General features: G+C 38.6%; 1 long non-coding RNA gene across 1 annotated transcript; it reads right to left on the bottom strand.

Annotated features, from left to right (window-relative positions):
• Positions 1–304: 304 nt before the first annotated feature.
• LOC130432399 (uncharacterized) lies at positions 305–27,409 on the bottom strand. Its single transcript, XR_008908464.1, has 7 exons — positions 27,319–27,409; positions 20,337–20,419; positions 10,644–10,801; positions 9,341–9,521; positions 2,320–2,449; positions 1,295–1,378; positions 305–1,101 (listed from the first exon to the last, which is right to left on the bottom strand). It is a non-coding gene; the product is annotated as an uncharacterized LOC130432399 (long non-coding RNA).
• Between the last annotated feature and the right edge of the window lie 25 nt (positions 27,410–27,434).

Raw genomic sequence — 27,434 nt, forward strand, 5'->3', positions numbered from 1 at the left:
TCATTTGTTTTCCAGTACAATTATTAGTAAAAAATAATTCTTAAACCAAGATACATATACTTTTTTAAGCATTAACGCAATTGTAGTCTTTTAATTTCTTTCTGTTTTTAGAACACAAGATTTAATATGTTAACATTCTTACATTATAACATTATAAAAAAAATCTTGGTTTACAAATATTTAAATATTTGTACCGTAAAAATAAATACATAATAATACTATTAAATTAATTAAATTAAAATTTAATCAAATTAAAAATAAACAAAATAATAATACACTTGTTTTGCTGTGTGATCACTTAACAGTAAATTTCGAAGAATTTGAAGGAATGAACAAAATCCATTTGTCACTCCATTTATATTAAGTAAATAACATCTTTATATCTAAATACTGATAGAACATCAAGGAAATTCATGCTGGATACCATACTCATGAACCAGATGTCTTTCCTTCATATGGATTTGTTTAAGATGTTGGCTAAATTTAGTCTCTCTCCCCCAAGTCTATACCATATAGCCAAGCCCGATGTCAACATGACAACCTATTTGAATTACTCTCTCTTTACAACCCCCCAATTTCAGGGGTGGATGTTATTTCCTCAGGATGCTTTGTTAAAACTTGGAACGTTTAGAGAACGCGCTCCAGCGTCCAAACGAAAACCGCTTATGTTTCAGTCACATCTGCGTGAACACGACGGGAAAGCTAATTATTCGGTTAATGAGTCATATCACAAACCCCTCAACACGACCCAAACTAAATAAACAAGCCAGCCTAAAACTCAATTCCATTATCTTAATTCCATCCGAAACGTCATTTGTCTAAGCAAACACATCTCAAATGAAGGTTGGACGTCACATTTCTGGCAAGTCCTCAGAGGTCTGTCTTCATCTGACGCCGGGGTCCTCCAGCACTTCAGCAACACAATGAAATCTCTCATAAAACTCACCCGTGGGTTTGGATGGGGGAAGTGTGTGAACCGTCAGCAGTCCTGCCGCGAAGAGCCTGGGATCTTTCCCAAAGCATGTTTGAAATCAGGGGGTCCTTGGGTCTCCATTTTCTGTTTTCGGGCCAAACTATTCAGCATAGTTTCTCAGTTGTCAACTGAACAAAACGGCGAAGAAATGAGTTATGAAATTGTTATGCGGAAAACACGCTGGTTGTTGATTATGAACTGATGATGAACTGAATTTAAGCCACACCAAATACACACTGCATACAAACAGACAAGAAATGAAAGACAGATCTTTTGAAAGAAATCTCCAAAAATGAAAAAAGTCTGTCATGAATAACTCACCCTCGTGTTTGCTCCAAAGCTGTGTGTAGTTTTCTGTGGATGGGTTTAAAGAATCGTAGCTCATGGTGACCACGGGCTGTCAACCTCCAAAAAAAAACACCAAGAAAAATGGAGTCCATACAACCGTATTGTAAATTTTATACTCTTCTGTTATATACATTCTGTGTCGTGCGTTAAAACTTATTGTATATTCATATTTCCAGGGTTTTTTGAGGATTTTTTAGAGTCTATTTTTTATTTAATCAAGAAAAAGCAGACAGTTAAGAAAAACATGAGAAAAGTGTCATTTTACAGTAAAAACGTATTTTACGGAATATTCATGGCGGCCCAGTTTTTTTAATTAATTTTTCATTAATGTTGTATGTTTCATCGTTCGGTAACAAACCCATGACGTTAGTGTTGCTAGTACCATTTACTACAATAAGAGCTACAAGAAACAAGTAAATAACATAGATGCAATAAATGTAAATAAAAGATGAGTAAATAATGACTGTTTTTTTCTATTCCTTTAAACAAAACACTCCGCACTACACTCCACATGTTTTGTGTTGTAGTTTTTCCTTTTTGCCAAACATCTCAGGGAGAAACGCAAGCCAAACATTAAGACCCCTTTTGGAAGTTCGAGTGAATTCCAGCCCTCTTTGGCTCTCGGATATTTGTCATCTCTCATCTATCCCTTTGATCCCAGTGCAAATCTTTGCCTTCCAAACCTCCGTGTCTTCACTCGCTCACATCATCCCTTTCTAATTAAGGCCAGGATCTCGCCCTGAGACCTCGACTTTGCCTGTTTGTGTAAACCCCCAAAATAATCACGCAAGCGTCTGCTCAGGCAAACGGAGAGGAAGGAAGGAGATATTTAACTTGATCTAGCTTTGCCTGATGATGAAAGCAACGTAGACCTGTTTTCCCACCAAAACGATGTTATGCCACATCCGAGAAGGTCTTTGCAAACTGGACAGAGATCCGTTAGCATCTCGAAAACATCTGTGCCCATGACCAAAAATAGCAACAAACAAGTGCGATACCTCTGGGGCGGGTGCCGTGTCAGCCAGGGAGGTCTATAAAACCTGGAAGAAATGTTCCCTTTTGTCTCAATGGCAGAACCTTCCGGAAAGACGGGATTTGAAATCATCAGTTTCTGCTTGCGTTATGTGCCTACACAAGAAAAAAAGGTCATAATCACAAGAAAAATACTGACACATCAAGTCGTTCTGTGTGATATCAACAAGCTAAACATTTTAGATTTAGATTATGTATTAGCAACCAGCTAATACATACATCCCGTACACACAAGGTCACAAATTCTGACATAAAAGTGAACATATTATTCTAAAGAATTTTATATTTTTGCTTTCATCATCATTTACGTACTACTTTCTTCAGAAAAGAGAATGATCAAATCAAAATGTTTAGCTGTGGAAGTTTCGCAAATGTGACACAAAATGATCGTTCCTGTCCAACTGTCAAACTATTGAAAACAAATATTGATTAAGAACATGACCATGTTTTACATTGAGGAAATACACTCTTAAAAATAAAGGTGCTTAAAAGGTTCTTCAAGGCGATGCCATCTAATAACCATTTTTCCTTCCACAAAGAACCCCTCAGACAAAGGTTCTTTAAGGTCCCATTCACATTTCGCGTCTACAATCGGGCGGAAAACACTTTCTCTCTTCGAACGCCCGCGGTGTACGTGCGGCACTCCAAAAAGTTGAACTGTTTCCATCTTGATGCAATGCCGACACGCCTACAAAAATGTGCTGGTCACGACAGCGTTGCCCCCTATTTGCGCGTGCCTAACGAATATGCACACGGAAAAGACGCAAAACGTGAATCAGGCCTAAAGAGCCTTCTATTTTTTGCTTTTCTATAATATGCAGAACCTTTTTTCGCCACAAATAACCTTTTGTGAAACAGAAAGGTTCTTCAGATATCAAAGGTTCTTTTCAGAACCAAAAGGTTCTTCAATGACATCGAAGAATCTTTTGAAGCACCTATTTTTAGGAGTGTTTTCTCAAATGGCATTTAGTAATAATGATTCTCATTGAAGTAGCAGATTTGATTTTAAATTGAGCTGCAAGCAGAGATTAGATGCATATTCATGTTCACATTTGTTACTGCAAAGCACTAAATGGAGGAAACTCTGCTGGTAAATTTGCAAAAACAGCAGGACATTGTCACCTTATCTCTTCCCAACTGCCTAGTCTTCTTTAATTTCTTCTCTTTACATTCCGGGCAGATCAAAAGCACTATTAAGAAACCATTTTTTACAGCTAAAATCTACAGAAACCTTTCCAGGGCGCCTCGGTGACTGAGTGTGACGGACACATTATGCAAGCAGTCGCCATGACGACGGGTCACATGCATCCAGAAAAGTTGATTTCGCTCTGTGAAATTTCTAAAAGCATCAACAGCAAAAATGATCAAGTGTAAGACACAAAACCATAAAGCCGAGGAAAGGCATGCTAAATGAACGAATGCAAGGCTGTTTCAACATTTATGAGGTTGATCTGATGTTTAAGAAGGTAATTTCACTGAAGGCCCAGCGGGGTGACCTTTACGGCGAGCATCGTTCCTGTAAGTACTACATCTCGACTGAGGCTGAGTCAACAGTGTTAAAGGTTCAGTAAAACAGTCGAGCTGTGACCCGAGCGTTCACTCTCTTGTGCGATATCTCTCTGTGCTGTCATCTCATTCCACTTTCATTCCACTCGGATGCATCTGACCTTCCCAGAACGATAGAGCTGGTGAGTTAAAGGTTTCCGGCCCGTGAGCGTGGCTGATGGACGCTCGCACACTCTCTTAGCTGTAGGGACACTGTGATGCCACGCTCGGGATAGTTGTAAAAGCCTGGTGGCAAGAGGCAGAGAAATTCAAAACCGTCCAATTAAATGAAGGACTTGACCTGATGCCAAAGCACGAGTCTATGGAGAAACAGTGTAAACGCCCTTTGAGTTTAGCTAACGTTACCAGAGAGATGATTTAGAAAGGTCAGTTTTATTATATGCTGTATTTTTATGGCTTCATAATAGATGTCTTGACATAATAGGCAAGAGTTTTAAAGATGGAAATGGTCTTATATATTACAACTCAAGTATACGTACATAGTAGGGGTACTATACACAATACTGGGTTTAAATTACCAAAGCATTACATTATTTTAAATGATAAAAAATATGAAAATAGACAAAACTATTTTCAACAGTATTTTTTGTAGGTAAAACTGGTTATATAATTGACAACATACAACGTTTAAGCAAACCATCTATAGACCACCAGATGTAAATATTGGCCCAGAAGCAGAAGCCGGTTTCATTTTTATTTATTTTATTTTTAAACCAGGCTTACATAACTAAATCTTGAATATCGCTGCTGTCCTTCTGAAACCTTGTTTTCTCCATATTTCGTATTTTTTTGCCATAAATCATTATTATTGTTTGTCAATGTTTTGCAAATGTCTCATCAATAAAAAGTATTAAAAAGTGCATGTCAACTTTGATAACACAGTACTTAAGCGTTTTTCCAGCGAATACAAGACATACGGACATACAAGGTTTTGGAAAGAAGGCGATGATATACTCGTTTAACATTTTGATTCGGTTAAAAAAAGTTCTGTTGCACTTTGTGTAACCGTTTGTGCGTTGTTAAAGAACTGAGGTAGGAAGTTGTTCTGGACCAGTTCTGCTTTCACTTTCTGAAGTGGTCTGTATGTAAAGTAAAAAAATTTTATTAAAACCTTTTGTAAAACAAATATAAAGTATAAATATTCAAATAAATAAAACAAAAAACACATTGTTGTTTTTGTTTTGTATCATGATGTATCGTGCCACAATATATTGATCAGCACTATTACAGAGTTAAACAAGAACTCAAACGATCCCTTCACTAAACTTCAGCCATATTCCCTGCTGGGCTAAAAGCAGAAAATCTCATATGCCGTGTGTTAAATATGACAATCAAAGATAATGCAGCACATGTAATATTTATAGCATTATATGAGTGTACTCCAGGCAGCAGGCCGCCAGAGAAGCAATTACTCAGTCATGTCGGTGCTCGCAACCCTCCTGGAGGGATCGCATTAATCTCAGAGCGGACTTGAGAGCGGGAGGCAAAGAAGACACATTTGTCCAAAGATTTCTCTAAGATTTTCTCTCACTGTGATAACGTCTCCCCGAGCGACTGCTGATGAGACGGACGCTGTGGAATGTTCTCAACGTGTGACGGACAACATTCTTTCTGTCAGTGTTTCCAATCCAAACATGGACGCCACCTTTCCACATGATAATACAGGCATAAAACCGTGCTTTATGTGTTTTATCACACACACAATGATGATCAACAGTCTCATTATATGTAAACCAATGAGCATGTTCTGTGAGAGGATATGGTTCAATAAAAATAGAAAACAAGTGACTTACAATTTGTCTCGTCACTTCATGGGCGCAGCTCAAAAAGTCAGATTTTGGTTTTGTGTACCTGGTGAGGACACAGAATCCGTGTTGGTCCATATACTTTGGCACTGCAGTTTCTCTGACACTCAACATCTAAACTACAAAGACGTTTGAAAAAAGATGTGATGCAAACGTAACTCTCTGTATGTGTATGTTTTTCATTTTCTTTACTTTCGTATATCTTTATTTATTCTGTGTGTTCAACATGGTTTTTTTTGTACAGCTGCTTTGTATAACTACCATGTGTTATTAGTTTTGAGTGGTTGTTATCTGGGAATATCATTGCTTGGATCAAGTATTCCAGAGTGCCGTGTAATAAAATATGAATAACGGATTAAACTGAATGTTTGCTTCGTTTCATGTTAGCTTTTTGTTTCTTCATGCATTTTCTTTCTATATTACCATATAAATGCATACATTCTGATACCCTGCAGTTTGCCTTTAAAACCAAAACCAAAAATGAAAATTCTTTTCATCATTTACTCATTCTCAAGTTGTTTCAAAACTTAATAAATATCTTGATTCTGTTGAACACAAAAGAAAATATTTTAAAGAATGTGTGAAACTAAACAGTTCTGGGTAAAGCATGACAGAATTTTCCTTTTTTGGTGAACCATCCCTTTAACCAGGTTTAACTTGAACTTGCTTTATTCGAAACATGAGGTGTCATTAAAACCAAATACTGTTTAATACGCACTCCAGCCATCACTTTTGGCCATGACTGAAGTATCCAGTTCTGTGAATGAACTGCGAGCATTTCATGCATCCTCTATCATTGCGAGCTATACCTTTAGTAGTTTCTGCCCAACTCTGTATAAAACACCTAGTTTTTCTCCGCTGCATATCACTTCATATATTTTGTTGCTCGTACCACAGGCGTCTGCTTCTTTGCACAATTTCTTCCTCACGCAGCAGTTCGGCGACTGCAGATGAATGGAGGAACCTTTTGACTTGACACAAGCTGTATTTAAAACGCGCGCTTAGACAACATAACGCATGTCCAGATAATGACAACCCATGACTATTTATCACGCAAACCTGTCAATGCAGCAAGGACGGTCGTGAAAAGTACCATCCTATAAACAGAACGCAAGTCTGTGTGCGTTAAAGCGCGTGAATTTACTGAGTCAATATGCAAATGTGGGTACCGGTGTGCGAGCATGTTTAACGGGGAAGATATCAATCACAGGAGCTTAAGATGTGTTCAAACATATGGGAGCCATCTGGGAATGAAGGCCAACTTACATCATTGCTGACATCCACCTGCACGGACGTCCCATGATGAGACCACCGCATCACCGGTCACAAGGTCACACTAGTGGAGACACATATAATTCTCATTTTCGTTTAATCTGAAATTGATGACACCACAATATCAGACCGAGCAGAAACGTGTCCGTCCAGAAGTGCCAATTAAATCCCAGCCATAAAACAAAGTGAATTGTGCAGATCTGCTCGTGAATATCAAGTTTACTCACGACTAAGTGCTTTGAAGAAAACTCTGAATGCATCTGAATCCCAGAAGTGCTTAAAGCCAGACAATCAGACAGGAGTTTGATCTCATGATAACGTTCTTGACATTTTTGTGTGCATCAGATGAGTGAGTCTAGTAGGAGACATGTCAAGAATAATGAAGTATTCAGCATTCATTGGCAGCCATGATGTCTGGATGACTTATTTCAGGTTTAAAAGGACAAACAATGATAACCCGGGCATCAGTTCAAATAAGAGCATGTGTTTTAAATGAAGACCAGATAGCTAATAACAGGAGCTCAGATGTGAGCGCTCTGACCAAATAAAACAGCATGAGTGGTATTACAATTTAACACATTTAGCAACGGTTGACACATTAGATGGCTGTAGTCAAACATGGGTTTTTCTTTTTTAGAAAATTGAGGCCTAAATACAAATTAAAGAGATCTAGCCTGATTTTCCTATCCTACTTTTTGGATGCAAAGCAAAGTCATGATATGTTTGGCACCAACGCAAAATTCACATGCCATTACATGATATAAAAAACAAAGTCTTAAAACATTTAAAATCAAAATCTATTTATACTCTAATTTATATTTATATAAAATATAATAAACACAGGTTGAAGCATTTCATATTGACCACTTCGCAAGATGTAAACACTGTTCCAGAAGCACCTCCGGCTTCTTTTTTATTATTGTTTTTAAAACTTAACATGCAAAGTTAGATCGTAAAAATATGCATTTTGATTCGGTTCTAAATGTTCTTTAGGTTGTATTTTGTTTAAACAGATCATCTCTACAAGTGTTGAAACAGCTTTGTTTACATCTCCCAAGTGGTCTATGGATGCATATAAGGCTGCAAAGATATAGTGTATGGTATATCGTGATACAAAACAATATTTATCGTACAGATATACAGTTTTTTTTCACAATATGATGTGTTAAATCCTATTGGCTGAGCTCCCATCATGTGACAGCTCAATTTCTGAATCAATAAACAATGCTTATGTCGTAATAAAAAGAAAAGAAATATTAGAAATCAGTCAATTTTTTTTCTATTTTATTGTCGTTTATTAGTATTTGTATATTTATTTATTTTTATACCCAAATTTGAACTGGCACATTTAACTTTTCTCAGAAGCCAAAAATAAATCATGCGTTACATTCTACCATTAAAACATATTTTTCTATTAAGAACTGCACGTAATAATTGAAATTGGCCATCTGAATAATAGAAAAATAAAACGGTGTGCCACTGTTTTTCCTTCCATACTGTAATACTGTTAAAGGTAGGGAAGGAAGGAGGCGGGAACCGGCGAACATTCAAATAAAGTTTTTAATCAAATAAATAAACAAACAAAAACACGGAAGTAAAATGGCGGCAGCAACCTCATGGTCGACTGCTGGTCACAAGAACATAAATACAAACTTAAACATGTCCGGGCCCGGTCCTCACTTGCCGGCAGTCCTGTCGATTTGTTCTTTTTTGCTCCCGAACTCCTCCGTGGGAGATGCTGGACCAGTGCACACACAGCTCATTTACACTATCACTTACGCCACCGGCCCCGCCCCACGGCTCCTGTCCCGCCTTCCTCGCTACACTTACTTATAAAACAGTAAACTTGAAAATTCACGAATTAAAAATAATTATAGTTATGCATTAGACATACTTCTCTTTCTTAGGGTTTCCATTCCATTTTCTACCGCTTATCCGAACTACCTCGGGTCACGGGGAGCCTGCGCCTATCTCAGGAGTCATCGGGCATCAAGGCTTTCTTAGGGTTTAGTTTTCTTAATTTTAGTTTTATTTTTAATTCTGTTTTATTTTCAGACAGCAGACTTTTTTATTTTTATTCATTTACATACAGAAGGTTAAGATAACACATTAATATTTTCAATTCTGTTTCAAATTGTGTGTACAACAAAAAAGTTTGTGTTTCGGAAATGAATCTGTTATTTCAATTTCAGTTTCATCTTTAAAATATATGCAGTATCGTATATTGTAAAAAACGTACGCGGAGGATACCATTACATCCCTAGATGCACATTACATTCCCTCGTACCCAGCATAGCTCATTAAAAAAAGCCCCACACGTTGGTGCAGCATTCACGGGGTGTACCTGGCGCCCAGGAGAACCGTGCGAGGATGCGAGGAAACAGCAGAGAGTGAGTTAGCGTTCATTACACGCTCCACTAGCTCCAACACAGCCCCATCTCACAGCTCCAACCATCAGTCACGGTGACACTGTCCTCAATGCAGTCCTGTAGACACGGTCCATCACTCTCACAAAGCTCCATCCCCTACGGGCCCACAAACACACTCGTACACTACAAGATACACACCAGATGAGACCAATCAAATCAAAGCATCTATACGCACATCACACCATCACAAAGCAAAAGCAAACAAAATAAAGTTATCTTTGTTATTATCAGGCTGGCATTAGACATCTCGTCTAGATAATAGATTTTTGGCGTCTATAATAACAGACCGAGTTCATCTCGAGGTTTGTTTGAAAGTACTGACCATTCACCCGCTGTCTGACTGAATCAAATTATACTGCAGAATCCATGGGCGCCCGGCTCGACGGGAGTTCTCTCGCATCCTGCGCATCGCTCATCACCATTCATTACGGCTTTGCTATCAATATGTAATTATCTCCAATGTGTTCAGCACTACAGCAGCGGGAGGAGGGAGAAGCCGGTGGTCTCTGGGATTATGTAGTAAGAGTTTCGTTAGGCCGCGGCATACCGTATAACTCATTTTGCATCTATAGTTTGGCAAGGAGAGCGTGATTGCATTAGTCTCATTCTCTCAGGAGGCTACAGGGCAGCTGTGGCCATGAACAAAAGCACTTAGTCTAAATTGCTTCGGTAAACACCAGTCTGTGTAAATGGATCGGGAGGAAAACACAGCCTCGGGGATGACCGGAGGAGAATTCTATTGCTCTTTCATACAGTCCGGAAGACCTAATGAAGTTACGCCGCATCTTTCGTTCAAGTATTAGCTTTGTCTCCGATGTTGTTTGTAAAAGACCTTAATAAGATGCAAACTTTAACATACAGTAAAAGTTCGGAGCTTCGGCAATAACATAAATAACATGCACATCCAGAACACTGATGGTCCGATTATTAAGAAGTATTCTATATTAAGAATATTACTTCTATATTAAGAAGTTGCTGTTTATTGTCATTTTGTAGAAACAGTCGAGGTATTGAGGAGATCTCCTTCTTACAGGTGTGAGCTATCTCAGATGATTCAGGTTTATATTTTAAGTGAAGATTTTATAGGTGGCAAAGTGGAATCGGAACAATGGGTCAATTACAGGAGGCTTGAGATATATTCCAGAGGGAAAATATTTGAGAGACAGAAGAAACTATCGCAGATGTTCATACTTTCCCAAAGAGTCTGTGAAGAAGTACCTTCTTTTATCTTGGCTGCATTTCTCAGCAAATCCTTTTATAGTGATCCAACTATCTTCAATAAAGCCACCCAGAGGAAAATTTCTGTTGCTCTGAGGTTTCTCCATCACAGCTCAGGAGATTTGACACAGTTATGAACTTTGTCTCAGACGTTTCTCCTAAAACGGAGAAATAGAAACAAAAACAAATGAGACAATGGTTAACACATATGGAGAGTAAACAATGCTTTACAATGAATGTAAATTGCATTAAGGCTGCTTGATTATCACGTTTATTTTGGCCAATATTAAGATCACTATTATTTAACATTTAATCACTGACAACATGAAACAACATAGAAAAGAAATAACTTTTCTTTTCAACTTGAATTACACTGAAAAACTAATCCTTGCACACTATTCATTTAACCTCAATTATTTTATAGTTATTATTAGTTATTAGTTATTATTATTAGTTTTAGAGTTATTACAGTGTAAAATGCATTTTAATTCTTCATAATGTGTGTTGTAATGTATTATATGTAGTTGTAAAGAAGTATAACCAATTTAAAATGTGTAGTGTAACAATGAATTGCTAAGTGTTATAATGTTTTTAACTGTAATAACAATTATTATACATTACAATGCATTAAAAGGTGCATTAAAAGTGCATTAAAAGGTGCATTACAATTCTTTAAAACTACTTTTATAATGCATTACACATACATGCTTCAAGGAAAGTGAATAACTTTTAAAAATTAATTACGATTCGGTGCACAGCCCTAGACTGCACTGCAAAAATAATCTGGTTTTGTATAAATGTAATGATTCAGTTTGGGATTTATATGAAATCCTCTAGTAAGATTAAACCTGAGCACGGTGTTGAGATCTCATCTCAAACTCTTCTCTCAAGAGATCCGAACACAGGAGCAAAAATTCATTAAATCACACACCAAATTTCTGCTTTTCAATTGAGATTCCCTCATCTGTTTAGAATAGCATCCTCATCACTGAACACTTCACATAAATCGTGTGGTTGACCATAAAAACCTCAAGACCGCAAGCCAAAAGGTTTGATCTCCTTCAGAACAAAGCCACAAAAGATCACTTTAAAAAGGAGGTTAAAAACATCCGCTTCATTTCAACAAATAATGCATGTTACAAAACAAAAGGACGTTTAAACAGCGGTGAAATATACCTTTAATTGATTTTAAACAATGATATCTCTAAAAATAAATAAGCCGCATGCGTGCACTCAATGGCTTTATTCAGAAATGCAGTTAAAGTAGGAATCAATCATTCCTGCATTGAGCGCTCACACAATGTAGATCTAAGCATTCTCTGAACTGTCCTGTCTTTAAGCGCACACATGCTTTGAGGTCAATTAGCTTTAGTCTCCGCTCTCATCCGGAAGAAGAGAATCTCTCTGGGACAGATAATCGATGAGCCCCCCTGTCACCCACCGCTATCTGCAAAGACCAATCAGGAGCTTCGGGGACAAGAATCACTTTCTCCTGCTCCCTGAGAAACTGTCATACGCAAATCCTGGCCTGTTGACCCAAACATCTGCATGACTCGAGGGAGGTACGACCAACACTCCTGTCGCCCTGGGAAATAAAGTCCTCCGACAAGCATCTCCAATCTGTCCAAGCCATCTATCCGTTCCAGATCATTTTAAGGTCAAGCACAGACAGTTCTCAAGAGAAGATGATAAGGGCTTCGCTCTTAACAATAAAGATTCCTCTTAGAACTCAAAAGAATTTTAGAAAGGCTTCAGGACATCATAATTTATGTCAAATAACCCAGACACGACAAACAGATAATGATGAGACGATCTATAGGCGTGGAAGCTTTTTTTGTAATCGAGTTGAAAAAATCAAACCTGCTGTAGAATCTCAGTGAAATTGCTCTTCTTGTTTTTCGGGAATACAGGAGGGGATTATCTGACTCTGCACGCCTGGATCTCATGGGACTCGATCCAAACTCCTCTAGGTGTAAAAGTCTCTCCTTATTCATCTTAAACCGCTGACATCTAAACTTGGCACTGACGTCTAAATTGTAGAAAGCCAACAAATCTAGTGCTTCTCAGAGGAATCGGAGTTGAATTCGGGGTGAAGCGAACAGGGCGGTTACTGCACACTCAAGTCACCTGCACACTCAAGTCACTTGCACTATTGTATAGTCTATATTGTTATCTGTTCATAACCACCTGTACATTAATGTTCACAGTATATAGCCTTCTGTTTATATTGTTCATAGTACATACCAACTGTCATATTTTCATAGTACATGCCCATTGTATAGTATTTTCCTAATATTGTATTCTGTATTTATTCACACTGTATATCCTGCACTTGCTAATTGCACTTCTGGTTAGACCTAAACTACATTTCGTTACACTGTACTTTTATATGTGTAATGACAATAAAGTTGAACCTAATCTAATCTAATCTAATCTACTGACTGAATCGATACAAAGAAACTGGCAGAAATGTTCTGGAAAAACTCACCCCCCACATGCTTTCTGCTTTCCTTGATAAGAAATAAGTTGTGTGCCCTGAATTCATTTGCGAGGGCAAAGACTGAAATGATTTGCAAGTTTGTAATTACAAAGCATGACAGCACATCTTTTCAACTACACAATATGATTTAACTAATGACTAATGATACTAAACAGCACTGAACTAACTTATTTAACACACTAAAAGATGAAAAGCCAGAGATATTCACATTAAAGTTTTGTACAAACAGTAGCTTTTATAAAACGTCCTGACAAATTAAAGGGCAACACCATTTACAAAAACAACACATATGCAGTCGATTTAGCCTGAAAAGCCAAACTAATCCATTACAACAACCAAAATAAGATTTTTTACACTAAAAGCAGCACACTTCATGGCATGTTTAATAGTAATTCACAGCTAATGGAGCGACGGCTAATGGTTTCCACACACATTCCTCCTCAGTAATAAAAAACAAACATTAATGCAACACGGCTGACGCTCAGATTTGATGTGCTAAACAGAAGCACGAGTTGGCCGACGCTTCACGATCTCCCCCCACAGCCCACTCACAAACTCATAGAGACAGCAGCATTCATTATTTAGTGCCGTGAGACCCTGTCTGAGACTGATAAATGTGTGTTTGAAGTTCCATTGCGCTCCCCCGGCCATTTAGCTGGAGTAAAGAGCACTATTGTCAAAGTTATCATCTACTTTATCTCTTAAATGTGTTATCTGATTGTCTCTGAAAACAAACCTGATCCTCTCTGTTGATGTAGAAAGATGCCCTCTGTACGTGCCGAAGGACCATGATTGAATGAGACGGAAATTGTTTTAATTAAAGAAATTGATGTTTTATTTTTTATTTGGTCAGACTGGAATGAATGATCTACGATAGCCACGATAGTAATTTATCAACAACTTGTTTTGGTATAAAAACAATCAAATATGGTATTAAGCAATCTCATTAGGAAATTGTCGGCAAGAGCTAAGAAAAATCGCAGATGAGATATTTAATATTTCAAATGTTTCTAATTCGCAATGACATTAAACGCAGAGCTAAAGTAAACTTTTGATTAAAGGTCCTGTGTGTCATTTTTTGGAGGATTTATTCACAGAAATGCAATTTAACATACATGTTGTCATGGTTCCACCTCTCCTTGTCACGTATTTCTTGGTTTTGAGGTCGAATCATACAGAATCCTCTGTTTCATGTGGGAGAGAGACGATTTCATCTCTCTCTTGTCTCGTCATCGTTCCTACCCTCCTGTTCCCTAGTTTGTGTTGATTAGCCTTCCTTGATTGTAATCCCTTGCACCTATTCCCTCTTGTTATCTTCCCTATAAGAATCCTCATGTTTCATTGTCCTGTGCGCGTTCATTGTTTGAGGTTTGACGTTGTTGTATGTCTTACCCTTGCTGTAGCTGTTTATACCTTACCTTGTTGCCTATTTGGATGTTCCTTGTTCCTGTTTCGTGTTCCCCAGTCTAAGTGAGTTTAGTCATTGTTGTTCAAGTGTTTTGGTTTTATAGTTTAGTTAGTCCGTGTCCTTGTTTGTTTTGTAATATATATTCCTGCTCCTGTTTTCCCCCGCGTGGGTTTTGTTTTGTGTTTTATAGTCTTGTCATTGTTTATTAAATCTGTTTAACCCCGTACCATCTTGTCTCGTCCTCCCTATCACTCTGCCTTGCAATTGGGTTCCACCACCTCGAGTTTCATGTCAGAATGAACGCGCCTACGAAGAACCCAGCAGGCAGAATGGAAGAACGGGAGATCGCTGCCACAAGAGGCCACCAAGCCCACGTTTTGTTTGGCCTCCGGCAGCGGGGAAGGTTCTTGACGGACTTTGCCTTGGACTTCCTGGCTGCAGCGCGGTCCTCGGGGTTCAACGAGGCGGAGTTAAAGGCAATTTTTAATAGTTGCCTCGATGAGCCCCTAGGACCCGCTGAGATGCGCCAGTTGAAGTCCCAGAGCTTCACGGACACTGTCCAGACCCTGCTGGATCGTGAGTGGTCCAGAGTGGATTCTTCCGCGGGGCTAGCCTCGGGTCCCGAGGGTCATGCCCTACACATCGGGTTCGTAGGTCTCACCCCAACATCTGTAGCCACTCCACCGCCCACCAGTTCTGCTGGCAAGCGGGGGAGAAAGAAGAGGCGACAGGTGGTCCCGAGTCCGGTGGTCCCGAGTCCGGTGGTCCCGAGTCCGGTGGTCCCGAGTCCGGTGGTCCCGAGTCCGGTGGTCCCGAGTCCGGTGGTCCCGAGTCCGGTGGTGTCAAACCCCAAATATTTTTTGGGGGGGCGCCGTGGGGAGGTGAAGGTCCGAGCGTCCAGCTCGGCCGCAGATTCCTCCCAGGAGCCGGAACCAAGGCCGGTCCAGGAGCCGGAACCAAGCCCGGCTGCCCAGGAGCCGGAACCAAGCCCGGCTGCCCAGGAGCCGGAACCAAGCCCGGCTGCCCAGCCGCCGCCGTCAAGCCCGGCTGCCCAGCCGCCGCCGTCAAGCCCGGCTGCCCAGCCGCCGCCGTCAAGCCCGGCTGCCCAGCCGCCGCCGTCAAGCCCGGCTGCCCAGCCGCCGCCGTCAAGCCCGGCTGCCCAGCCGCCGCCGTCAAGCCCGGCTGCCCAGCCGCCGCCGTCAAGCCCGGCTGCCCAGCCGCCGCCGTCAAGCCCGGCTGCCCAGCCGGCCCGTCAGCCGGCGCCCAGCCCTGTCCAGCCGGCCCGTCAGCCGGCGCCCAGCCCTGTCCAGCCGGCCCGTCAGCCGGCGCCCAGCCCTGTCCAGCCGGCCCGTCAGCCGGCGCCCAGCCCTGTCCAGCCGGCCCGTCAGCCGGCGCCCAGCCCTGTCCAGCCGGCCCGTCAGCCGGCGCCCAGCCCTGTCCAGCCGGCCCGTCAGCATGCGCCCAGCCCTGTCCAGCCGGCCCGTCAGCCGGCGCCCAGCCCTGTCCAGCCGGCCCGTCAGCCGGCGCCCAGCCCTGTCCAGCCCCCTGGGGCTCCGCGCTCTGGCGCGTTCCCCAGGGCTAGGACTTCCCCTCCCAGCCCTGCCCCTTCTGGACTTCCCCCGATGTGTTCTTGTTTGCCTCCACCCCCCCTCCCTTGTCTATTATTTTTATTGTCCCACCCTAATCCACTCATTGTCCTTGCCTGTCTGCCCCTAGTCTTGTTTTCCATGTTTTGTTTGATCTTGTCTTTGTCTCAGTCTGCCTTGTCTTGTTCGTGCCTTTGAGGAGCATCAGGTTGCTGCTCCTTAAGGCGGGGGTTCTGTCATGGTTCCACCTCTCCTTGTCAGGTATTTCTTGGTTTTGAGGTGGAATCATACAGAATCCTCTGTTTCATGTGGGAGAGAGACGATTTCATCTCTCTCTTGTCTCGTCATCGTTCCTACCCTCCTGTTCCCTAGTTTGTGTTGATTAGCCTTCCTTGATTGTAATCCCTTGCACCTGTTCCCTCTTGTTATCTTCCCTATAAGAATCCTCATGTTTCATTGTCCTGTGCGCGTTCATTGTTTGAGGTTTGACGTTGTTGTATGTCTTACCCTTGCTGTAGCTGTTTATACCTTACCTTGTTGCCTATTTGGATGTTCCTTGTTCCTGTTTCGTGTTCCCCAGTCTAAGTGAGTTTAGTCATTGTTGTTCAAGTGTTTTGGTTTTATAGTTTAGTTAGTCCGTGTCCTTGTTTGTTTTGTAATATATATTCCTGCTCCTGTTTTCCCCCGCGTGGGTTTTGTTTTGTGTTTTATAGTCTTGTCATTGTTTATTAAATCTGTTTAACCCCGTACCATCTTGTCTCGTCCTCCCTATCACTCTGCCTTGCAATTGGGTTCCACCACCTCGAGTTTCATGACACATGTCTTCAGAGGTGTATAAAAGACCTTACATAATGAAGCTTTATGTTTTTAATACACATGAACAGTGTTGGGTGTAACTAGCTACTAAGTAATTAGTTACTGTAATTTAATTACTTTTCCCTTGATAAAGTAAAGTAAGGGATTTTTCTGTAATTGAATTACAGTTGATGTTATTGAACTAAATACTGTGTAATATATTCAATAGTGGAAATGACATCAAAATTATAAATCTTACTTTGCTTTATGCTGCTCACATTTTTGAACTTTGGTCAGTTAATAAGAATAATCTATGTATTTATTTATTATTTATTTTAACAAATTAAATAAGATGTTTCATGTCTATCCTTGAATCAATTATAATTATGGTTGCTGTAGGAAATAAAAAGTAATTAGTAATAAATAATTAAATACTTTTGGGAGAGAGTACTTTGTACAATAATCTTATTACATCAATGAATATGTAATTAGTAACTAGTAATCAATTAATTTTTCAGAGTAACTTACCCAACACTGCGTATGAATGACCTATTTCTATCTTCATATACCGCGGGTCCCCTTCACATGTAATTCGTCAGCTTGTTCTACAGTGGCCTTAAACGCACAAACTGCTCTACAGAGCGCATTTAGTGAATATGTCATCTCCTTAAGCAAATGAACGACATCTTAGTTCTGTGAGAGCCACCGTAGTGCATCGAAAGGGAGGGTCGAGGAGTGGAGTAAGCCATTGGTTACAGTGAACTTTTTTCCATCAGATGTATTCAAAAGCAGAATATTAAACAATTCAATCTAAGCTGCATGAACGCTTTAGCTTAACAAATTCATTTGGATGGACAAAAATTGGTGCATGTAAAAAATTTTATCTCCCCTAAAAGCAAACATCTTCCTACAAGAAAGACATCCGAGACAAAGTTGGTACTTAAAACATAACTGAGAACAACCCATGAGCGACAGAAGCTGTTTGGGAGTTGCATGTGGTTAGCAAGGTGTTAGTGTTCTTTCAGTTTCATTCACATTGTGTTGTGTAACAAAGTGACACTCTGAGATTTTACTTAAAGTTGTTTACATCCTCAGACTTTTAAATTATTAATTTCTCTGACACAGCTCGATATAACACAATAATGGATCTAAATGCTGCAGTAAAATATTTAGCCTTCTATCATTTATTTACACACTTATATGAAATCTTGAAAATGTTTTAAGACAAAGAAAGCGCACCAGATTACAACCGTTTAAGAAAATGGCATTTCAAGCAGTATGTGTGGCTTCCATTCCAGTTATGTACTGTCAGAGTGGAAAATGTAATATAATACAGACAATAACCCTAAATCCTCACATAAAACACACGCATACTGAAAATGCCATCAATGTTACCCAATGTATATGTTACGTTAGGGATGTCCCCCCAATTAACCTTTAAAAATAAGCTGCTTGCCAAGTGTTGTTGTCACAATTCCGCATGACTGTTAACAATTTAGTTTTAGTTTTTTATCAGATGACTTGTTTTTTGCCCCGTCTAATATGGGGCTCAATGCAGAAATGCAGTAAACATACAAGAGATTTCTCAAACATATACTACAAAACAGGTGCAAGGAGCAAAGCGATTGTGGTCAATTTAGTAAGGATGTGACGTTTAACACTGAGGCTTCGAAGCTTGAAAAAAAAACGAAGCATCTCACAGTGAAGTAATGTACTGGAGCTTGATTGGCTTTGCCATAATCACATGATCAGTGACGTCCGCAACTTCGTTTTTAGACATAATGACGTGACTTCTTCATCTTCTGATCACTGATTTATATGTGACATGACTGCTCATGATGTCATCATTACACTGAAGCTACCGCGCCACCATTTTGTAAGGCCCAGATGTTTCTATGAAATAAGTAGGGAGTTATCACATACCAATGATGAAACAGTAACTTACCCCAGTCCCTAATGTCTCAGAGTGCATTTGTACAACGCAAAATAAAGTGAGTTGCGTTCAGTTTCATCACAGTAGCGTACATATCGGATCAGCAGACTAACGAGACACCTCAATATATGACAAATGTGCTTATTCTGAAATCTAAAAACAGATAAATACAGGCTGTATATGTTCTTTAAGTCATGAAGCTTCATTTCTAAACATTTACACATGTGTCATTACAGCAGTGTGCAATACACACTAGACTTCTTCACATTGATTTCTACACGTCGCAATTCTCCCCAAAATAAACAAAAACATTGGAAAAAGCACCAGAAGTAACAATCAATTTAAACGCACATGTGAATTACAAACTTATCGCGCCAAGTATGCTGAAAAACAGGTTGTTTTTAGATCTTCTTTTGACTGTAAGTCAGTGGCGCTTGTCCGTTGGGCAAACAAAGATGGCGGCGCGATCACTTCCGGTGGCTTCACCTCCTGCCGTTGGTTTAGCGCTCTAGCCGCAATCCGGTAATTTATATAGTTCAGCGATTCATTTAAAATACAATTAATGACCCCTTGGCTCGAGCAGAATTGTCTTTCTTATTTCAGTATTCAATTGGGACTGTTACTGTCAATGGGTGAAAGAATATCCCAAAAGCAGCAAAAGTAGAAAATAATACAGATATAGCATCGCAATGTTGAACACGCCCTATTCCTTAATAGAAATCTTTAAATTGTTCTATTACATACAAAATAAAATGTCAAATCCCCAGTTCACAAAACGTCATAAATTTAATCAGATATAAATGTAATCAATCAATAATTGTATTTTATTTTGTCATGTAAAGTTATGTCTACATGAGCCTCGCTTATGAACTAACAGGACTAAGAAAGTTTCTGTGAATACCTCTGCTGATCAAAGCAAATTAATTAAAAAAATCCATTTATTGATTATTTTTCGATTTAGTCATAGACTCAGTAATTCAAACAGTATTTATAGCTAAAGCCTAAGTGCTACATTTACGACGGCGTTTTAGTGCCACGTTAAAAATAAAAAAATCCAAGATTTCGAGAATTAAGTCGAAATGTTACGAATATAAAGTCGAAATGTTAATTGTTAATGTTTAATAACGACTTTATTCTCGTAATCTTGGATCTTGGACACTAAAACTCCGTCGTACTACATTAACACTAACACTTTTTATTTATTTATTGATGTGAAGTGACGTATTGCATGAAACACTAAAGAAGGACACAAAGACCGCTTTTTCACCTTTTGACCCCAAGATGGCGCTAGTGTGCACAGTTGAGTAACGAACCATTTTATGAAACACTTGAGGGGAATCAAGTGTCTCATTAATGAAGCTTCGCAAAACTTCATTTCACCATCAATCCAATTTAGAAATAAAACATCTTAAAAACTAAACAAGCATGTATACACTCACATTTGCACAAACTAAATACATCGCAAACTGACCTGAAAATAGGAGACGCTGCGCGAGAACGTTGAAAGATGACACTGCAATTCATGGACGCACTTTCGTGCCAAACGCGAGCTCACTGCGAAAAATAAATCAAATAGAATAGCCTATATGAACATACGAGTACAAAGGAAAATTAGAAAAATATGAAAATTATAATAAATATGTCATTTATCTTACTTTCACCAAATTTGACTGAATCCGAAAGGTAAATTTGACATCTATCCCCATATTAGATCTATCACGAATTTCACATGGTCAATTGTTTTAATAACAGCCTTGAGGACTTATAAAAATGAGATATTTCTATCTTTCCACCCCAAAATAATAAAATAAATTAATTAATCAATTAAGACTTTGAGACATGCCAGAAACCAATAGCATACCACGTTTTGTCTCAGAACAAAGACCATAGAAAAGATTATAAATAGTCAAAATAGACAGTGTTCCCCCAGTTAAACTAATTAAATCCACGTGAGAACAATATTACATACTAAATTCAGTCCTGGCCCTCATGTGAAGCCTAGGAGACATATTTTTGAGCCCTTTGAAGTCATTTCTATCTTAAACTATAATTCACAGCACTTAAAGAAACCCAAACTGTTTAAGTTCTTTAAATCCTTTGACGCTGAGATTTTTAATTATTTATTTCTATTAAGCACTCTCCAGTCTTTGGATGACAAAACTATATAGACAAATGTCTGTCTTTACTTATATGAAATGTAAATCGAAGTGCTTTACATTTGCTAAAAGATATGCTTTATAGATACCCTTAGTGATCAATACATTAACTGACATGCGGGTCTACATGCAGTACATAAAACATGCAGTTCTGCTATACTTGAAAATAAATTATTTCAGTTTATTTGATCACAAAGACATATAGGCTGTATAAATCCCAATTCATTATGGGATTTTCTTATTTAACATCATGATTGCGCCGTACATTATACAGTCGCTCACTAGGTTTTGGAAGAGAGCCATAGACATACCCAGAACTATAATTCTACTGTTTACTTTTGACATCCATGCGGTTCCATTTATTGATTGTAAGCATATCAATTACACACCGAGAATGAGGTTTTGCACCACATTGATAATAAATATGATACTGAAATGTCAGCAGACCCCTCGGCTGACCCTGAAACATGTAAAGCTGTCCTGACGCTATCAGCAAACCATTGTGTCATTGGAACTGTACTGCACTGTAAAATAAATGCCTTCGTTTTGAACAAAATGGGATTTTTTTTCAAATCAGCTTTTCAACACAGTCCTGCTGATAGCTTACTTCTGAGCTGTTCCCAGACCAGAAAATAACAAGTGCCACTGCAGTATAAACAGAACAAGTTCTTCTGCAGTTCCTGATCTGCAACTTTACTGTATAATGACGTCATTGGTTTTAATTAGATTCCCTTGTTATTCCAAATTCAATACATGGCACTTTGGTTGTTTAAAAGTGTAATCAACAAAAGTAACTGATGGATTTTAGTTTTAACAGTGCCATGTTTTCCACTCTAATCTCATAGGAGAAACAGGAACAAATAATTACACTGGAAAGTTTTTCCGTTTTAATTAACTTTAGGCCAAACATGAAGATTGGCTCTGAAGCGCTAGTGCCCTCTGCTGGATAACATTTATATCGCAGCTGTCTCACAAGCCTATAATTCGATCAAGACGAAACATATACAGAGTTTTATACAACCAATTTATTTACAACTTAAAATGTACCATTGTTATTGTATTATATAAAATGTATAAAGTCACTTTCAAGCTTGGCTTTTAACAAAAGATTCAGTGTTCAAATGAGGGAAGAAAAACTATTGCAATACTTTCTTTTTTTTTCAGCAACTCTAAAGGTTCTCTGTTGAAGTACGTCTGTGGTGTTTTGTTATACTTAAATATATATTATTTCAATAGAAACACAAATGTATAAAACATTCTTAATTAAAGTTGTTATATTAAATAGTTTGCTTTCTATTTTTAGGCAGAATACTGCATTATACATTCATATCTCAAACACAGAAGCTGTCAGCAATCAGACATTCATCAAAATACAACGATTCGAGTGAAGAGATTCCTCTATTTTACACTCAGCGGGGAGAAATGAGATGCTCCGTCACGCCAACAGCACATATAACACTTCAACCAATTTCAAAGCAAACAAAAACATCCGCTCGGATAAAATAATGGTTTCTCTCTAGAGGCTTTACTGAAACAATCATGACTCAGAGCCATATGACAAAACTGAACACGCTTAGTGACATTACAAATTGTGAAGGACGACTAGGAAAGAAAAATCACAGATGAGATTCCTTTATCATCTCAATTATTTCTCATAAAACTCAATGAGCTTAAATAGAAACGTTCGCTCAAGCCACATCTCCATCTCAGATATTTCTTCTGATAATAAGAGTCGGAGATCTCACAAATGTGTCATTAGAGTTTGAGAAGATATGTTAAATGTGTCAAACTGAGGTCAGATTGGTCAAGTCTGCAATCAAAAGTCAATATTATTGAAGATCTCAATAGGATCTCAAACATTTCTCATCAAATTGACCATAAAACCAGATGAATTTACCTCTTCAAAAATTACACATCCAAACTTTTCATGGATTTCAACAGTTTTGTCTTGATGATGTTTCCATAAAACAACTGAGAACTCCATCAAATCTCTTGAGCTATGAAAGAGAAACATCTGAGCAATAACATTTTCATCTGAGGACATTTCTACAGCTGTGTATTAATCAACTTTACAATGAATGTTTGATATCATGTTTTAATATTGACTCTATAACAAGTTTAAGGCAATAGATGACATTTTTCTGTCGACGCTCAAACTGAGTGACAGACAGCGGTGTCTTGTGGTCAGATTTTTTTTTCAGATTCTGCTTTTAACAGAGTCAGGTATCAGTGAGACAGGTGTGATTTCCCAGGTCACCTCTCTCGGTGACACCTGTCAGGTCATTTAATGCTCTTCTATTTCAGCATCCTCTTATTTAAGTTGATTGACAAATAAGAGGCTTTATCTCACAAAGTCCCACAACTGTGACAGCTTTATTCCCCTCTAGAGACGACTTAGCAAAGTCTTTTACGTAGAAATCTTTCATTTCTCTTTCCGAAGACCCATATTTACTGTCAAAGCTGCTTTCATCCTTTGGATGTTGACGCAATTTCATGTTGACGTGTTTGTTGTATATTGTGTTATGCCATGCAGTTTAAGAATTTGTCCTGTGTTTGTGCATGTGGTGTTGGTTCGGCCTGTACACTATGAAGACTAAGATGATCTTCCAATGTTCAATAACCCTATCTGTCAACAGAACACAAAAAAATATTTTGAAGAATTTAGGACAAACAGTTCTGGGGCACTTTTGACTACCATTGTCATTTTTCCCAATTTGGTAGTCAAAGTGACCAAGAACTGTTTGGTTATAAGCATTCTTCCAAATATCTTTCTTTGTTTTCATCAGAACAAATACATTAATACAGATTTGGAACAACTCAAGGGTTCTATTCCTTTGTCTGTTACTGAATTTGAGTTGAGGTAGCAATCCTCAATCTATTCAGGATCCACCAGAATGAAATTATTGGAGAATGTGGTAAAATTTGAATGTCATTATTCATTTTTTTTAAATCAGGGTAACCAGACGTCATGATGGATTTATTTTGTTTAGTCACATATCCTGTTCTCACTTTGTATTTGAAATTTTCTCCTACTGTTAAACACAATCCAATTCCAATTCAACAAATAGTGGAATGTGTCCAATTTGGTTCAGATTCACTTGATAAGTTAAAAGAAAGTAAACTTTTAAATTCTGCATTTTGGTGCTGTCATTCAGTGCCGATGATCTTCACCTCAGTAAGCAGATGAGACATCACACTACAGTGTTATCAGACGAATGAATTACACACTAACACTAATTTATCTGTGTGAACCTGTAACAAAAATAAACACACAAGAGTTCACAGGAATGCTGTGTCACAGCGCCACCTTGTGTTCAAATCAAACCTGATTATTGGTTTGGACTATTTTAGAGACACCCAAATCATTATTTTCTGATGTTGCGGGAGACACCAAGAATAATAATGACTAGAAAAAATCTTTGAAAAATGTAGACGTAAAATAAACAAAACTTTGTTGTTAACTTAGTTTAAGTTAATAGATTTATAAATGTATTTATTAAACTTTGACTTTGAATACATAAACATTATTTTTTATATTAATTCTAAGTATCTAATTTTGTCTCATATCATATTGCTGTTGTCCCTACAAGAGGACACAATACATTCATCCACAGTTAAATGCACTAGGTGTATTTGTGACCCAAGTATTTGCCCGTGCTTACTAAGAAAAACCTTCAATATTATTCTAATCTTTATTATCATACTCATTTGGGTTCTGTTTAGTCATAAAAAGAAAACAAATATTTTATCATTGTAAAGTTGCCGTATCATGGAAAGCATTTTCTTTGTTTGTGGGGTCTTGCGTCATCTCACACGGGCACAAATTTATTAAAAAAACTGGCAGTGTCACAGGCAGGGGTCCCTTTATGCACACATAACCCCTATTAAACATTTTATGTAAATTTAAAAGAAATACGGCCAGCTATGTTTACGCAGGATTTACAGTTGGGTTTGTTGAAAATAAATCTCAAGCTTGGCTTCGTTCGGCAGAAATTAATGTTGTCCACGAATTGCCGCCTGCATTGTTTGTCATTTTCATACCTGCTCTAATAAAGTTTACAGAAGCAAAAACCCAACTGTGTGTTAGGAACCAGAGATGTGCAAGATGCAGACAGAGCTGCTACATGCTGGGAGAGATGTTTAATAGCCGTCTATAAAAACTCAGACTGCAGGATCCCAGCGTGATCTCTTCTCACCCGACTGCCCAGCGTATCATTTCTCACCCATATGACTTCTTTTCTGAAAATCGACACATGACACTGTCACATGGGTGTATGCACCATCACACATCTTGGTGTATAAATCTTTCTTACACAAAAATATTTTATTTGTTTATTCAAGTATTCTATTAGTTTACATCTTTAAAACTAAAACCATGAAAGTATACTGACGGGCTTCTTTTTATGTTAATACAGACAGTATCGACAAAAACTGAGAGTTATAAATATATAGAATATAGTATACTTAATAAAAAATGAAATGGAAGAAAACTCAAAACACACATTTCGTTCTTTATCTAAAGAAACACATGTTATCGCCAAAGATACAAGCACATTGACGTATACTTACATGTGGTTCTTATGAGTATTTTGGGTGTATATAATTTGGAGACCCCCGTGACAAACGACTGAGGGCTGAACTTAAGCACTGGTGGGGGGGGGTGGCGAGTAGCTTTGGCTAGCGTTTACACTCTCCATTAGCATCACAAAGACACTCGGCTCAGAGTGTGCCACTGACCTTCAGCCCTGACGGGTGTGAGAGAGGAAACAGAGGACTGAAGTCTTCTCCATTCTCATAGACACCCGCCCACTGCCGCCTGCCTGCCACATTATCATCTGATCTGACCGATGGTTGTGAGCAACACAAAACAACAGAGCAACAGAGCAAGACCTGGTTTCCTCATTCAACAGGCCGCGACTGGCAGATGGATAAAAAGAGTTCTGCAAATAAAGTGGTTTTACAAGCCGATCTCTGTTATGCAACGTCAAGAACTCAACGCATCTGAAATTGATTTGGGAAGGAAGTTGTCAGACATTTGAAGATTGGCCATAAAATACGTAACATGCGAGATCACATTTAAAATCTGAAGATCATTAATGAGGTTTAGCTTTTCAGTTTTAAACCGAGAAATGGTGGAAAATTAAGCAGCAATTTGTAGGTCACAAATCGAATGTAAGCAAATTTTGGGACATTGAGCATGTGCACTCTTTTGTACACAAGGTCAGATGTTCTTGTTTCCATTGAATCACACACAATGATCTTTAGGATCCTGCTGAGAGAACATGCACCATCAGATTATCCACAACTACTCAATGTGGTACGATGTGTCAGACATCCTGAAATTCCTGTTATGTTTTCTTTCATCGATTCTTTCTGTTACAAAAATAAATCCTTAACGACACTAAAATGTTCTCGAGTAACATTCTGTTTATGTTTTGTGCACAGTGTGTTTGGGTTCAGAATGTACGTTAACAACACACACACACACACACTGGTCCCTAAAATACCCTTAAAGGCTACTACTACACCCTTGATCTAAAGATGGTTGACAACCAATCTTTTTGGTATAGATAGAATGAATTAATAGGACCTTTCGTTTCATTGACTTTAATTCCTCAGTTTTCTCAAACATCACACACTGATGTCCTGCTGAAACAACCAACAACACAAATCCTAATGGTTTCCAGTAACACAACTGCTCATAAACTTATTGCTCCTAAACTCTTTGTAAGTCGCTTTGGATAAAAGCATCTGCTAAATGTCTAAATGTAATGTAAATGTAACTGCTTTGAATCTCAGCTGATTACCATTAAAACCATTACAAACGTAGCGTTGGGTAGTATTCCAGTATTTAATGGTTCTATATTAGTTTTCAAACATCATCTTTCAGAACCCAACAAAGTACCAGTAGAGCCGAAAGAGAGCCCTTAGTTTCCATTAAAGCCGATACAACTCCCCTTATAACCATTCAATCCAATTGAATGTCTATAATGGTTTTAATTGATTTTTTCAGCAACGCATTTTGATATATTTGTGTCTTTTATAAATAACATTTATTTATAATATTGTAGAAATTAGACGAATTGAGCTGTTCGGGTAATTGTTTGGTGGCATGAAGCAGGTTTCTTGCCCGAAGTTCACTTCCGGTCCGTGTTTGGTTATAATATAACAATGATTTTATATTTAATTAAATTCATATTAATGTTTTATTGAAGATCAATTGTATTAGATTACATCAACTCAACAGATATTGATCGTTTGCAGAGGTCTACCGGAAGTTAAATGCGGGCCACGTACCGTTTGTTTATGTTGTTGCTGCTGAAACCGTCTATACTTGTGAAGAGTGAATATCCCGTTAAACAATCTGGCGCTCACACCCGGACCCCACCGCGAACGCGCCGCGCGCTCACGGC

This window comes from Triplophysa dalaica, chromosome 12 (genome assembly GCF_015846415.1).
Source record: "Triplophysa dalaica isolate WHDGS20190420 chromosome 12, ASM1584641v1, whole genome shotgun sequence".
In the NCBI taxonomy this organism is placed as follows: Eukaryota; Metazoa; Chordata; class Actinopteri; order Cypriniformes; family Nemacheilidae; genus Triplophysa; species Triplophysa dalaica.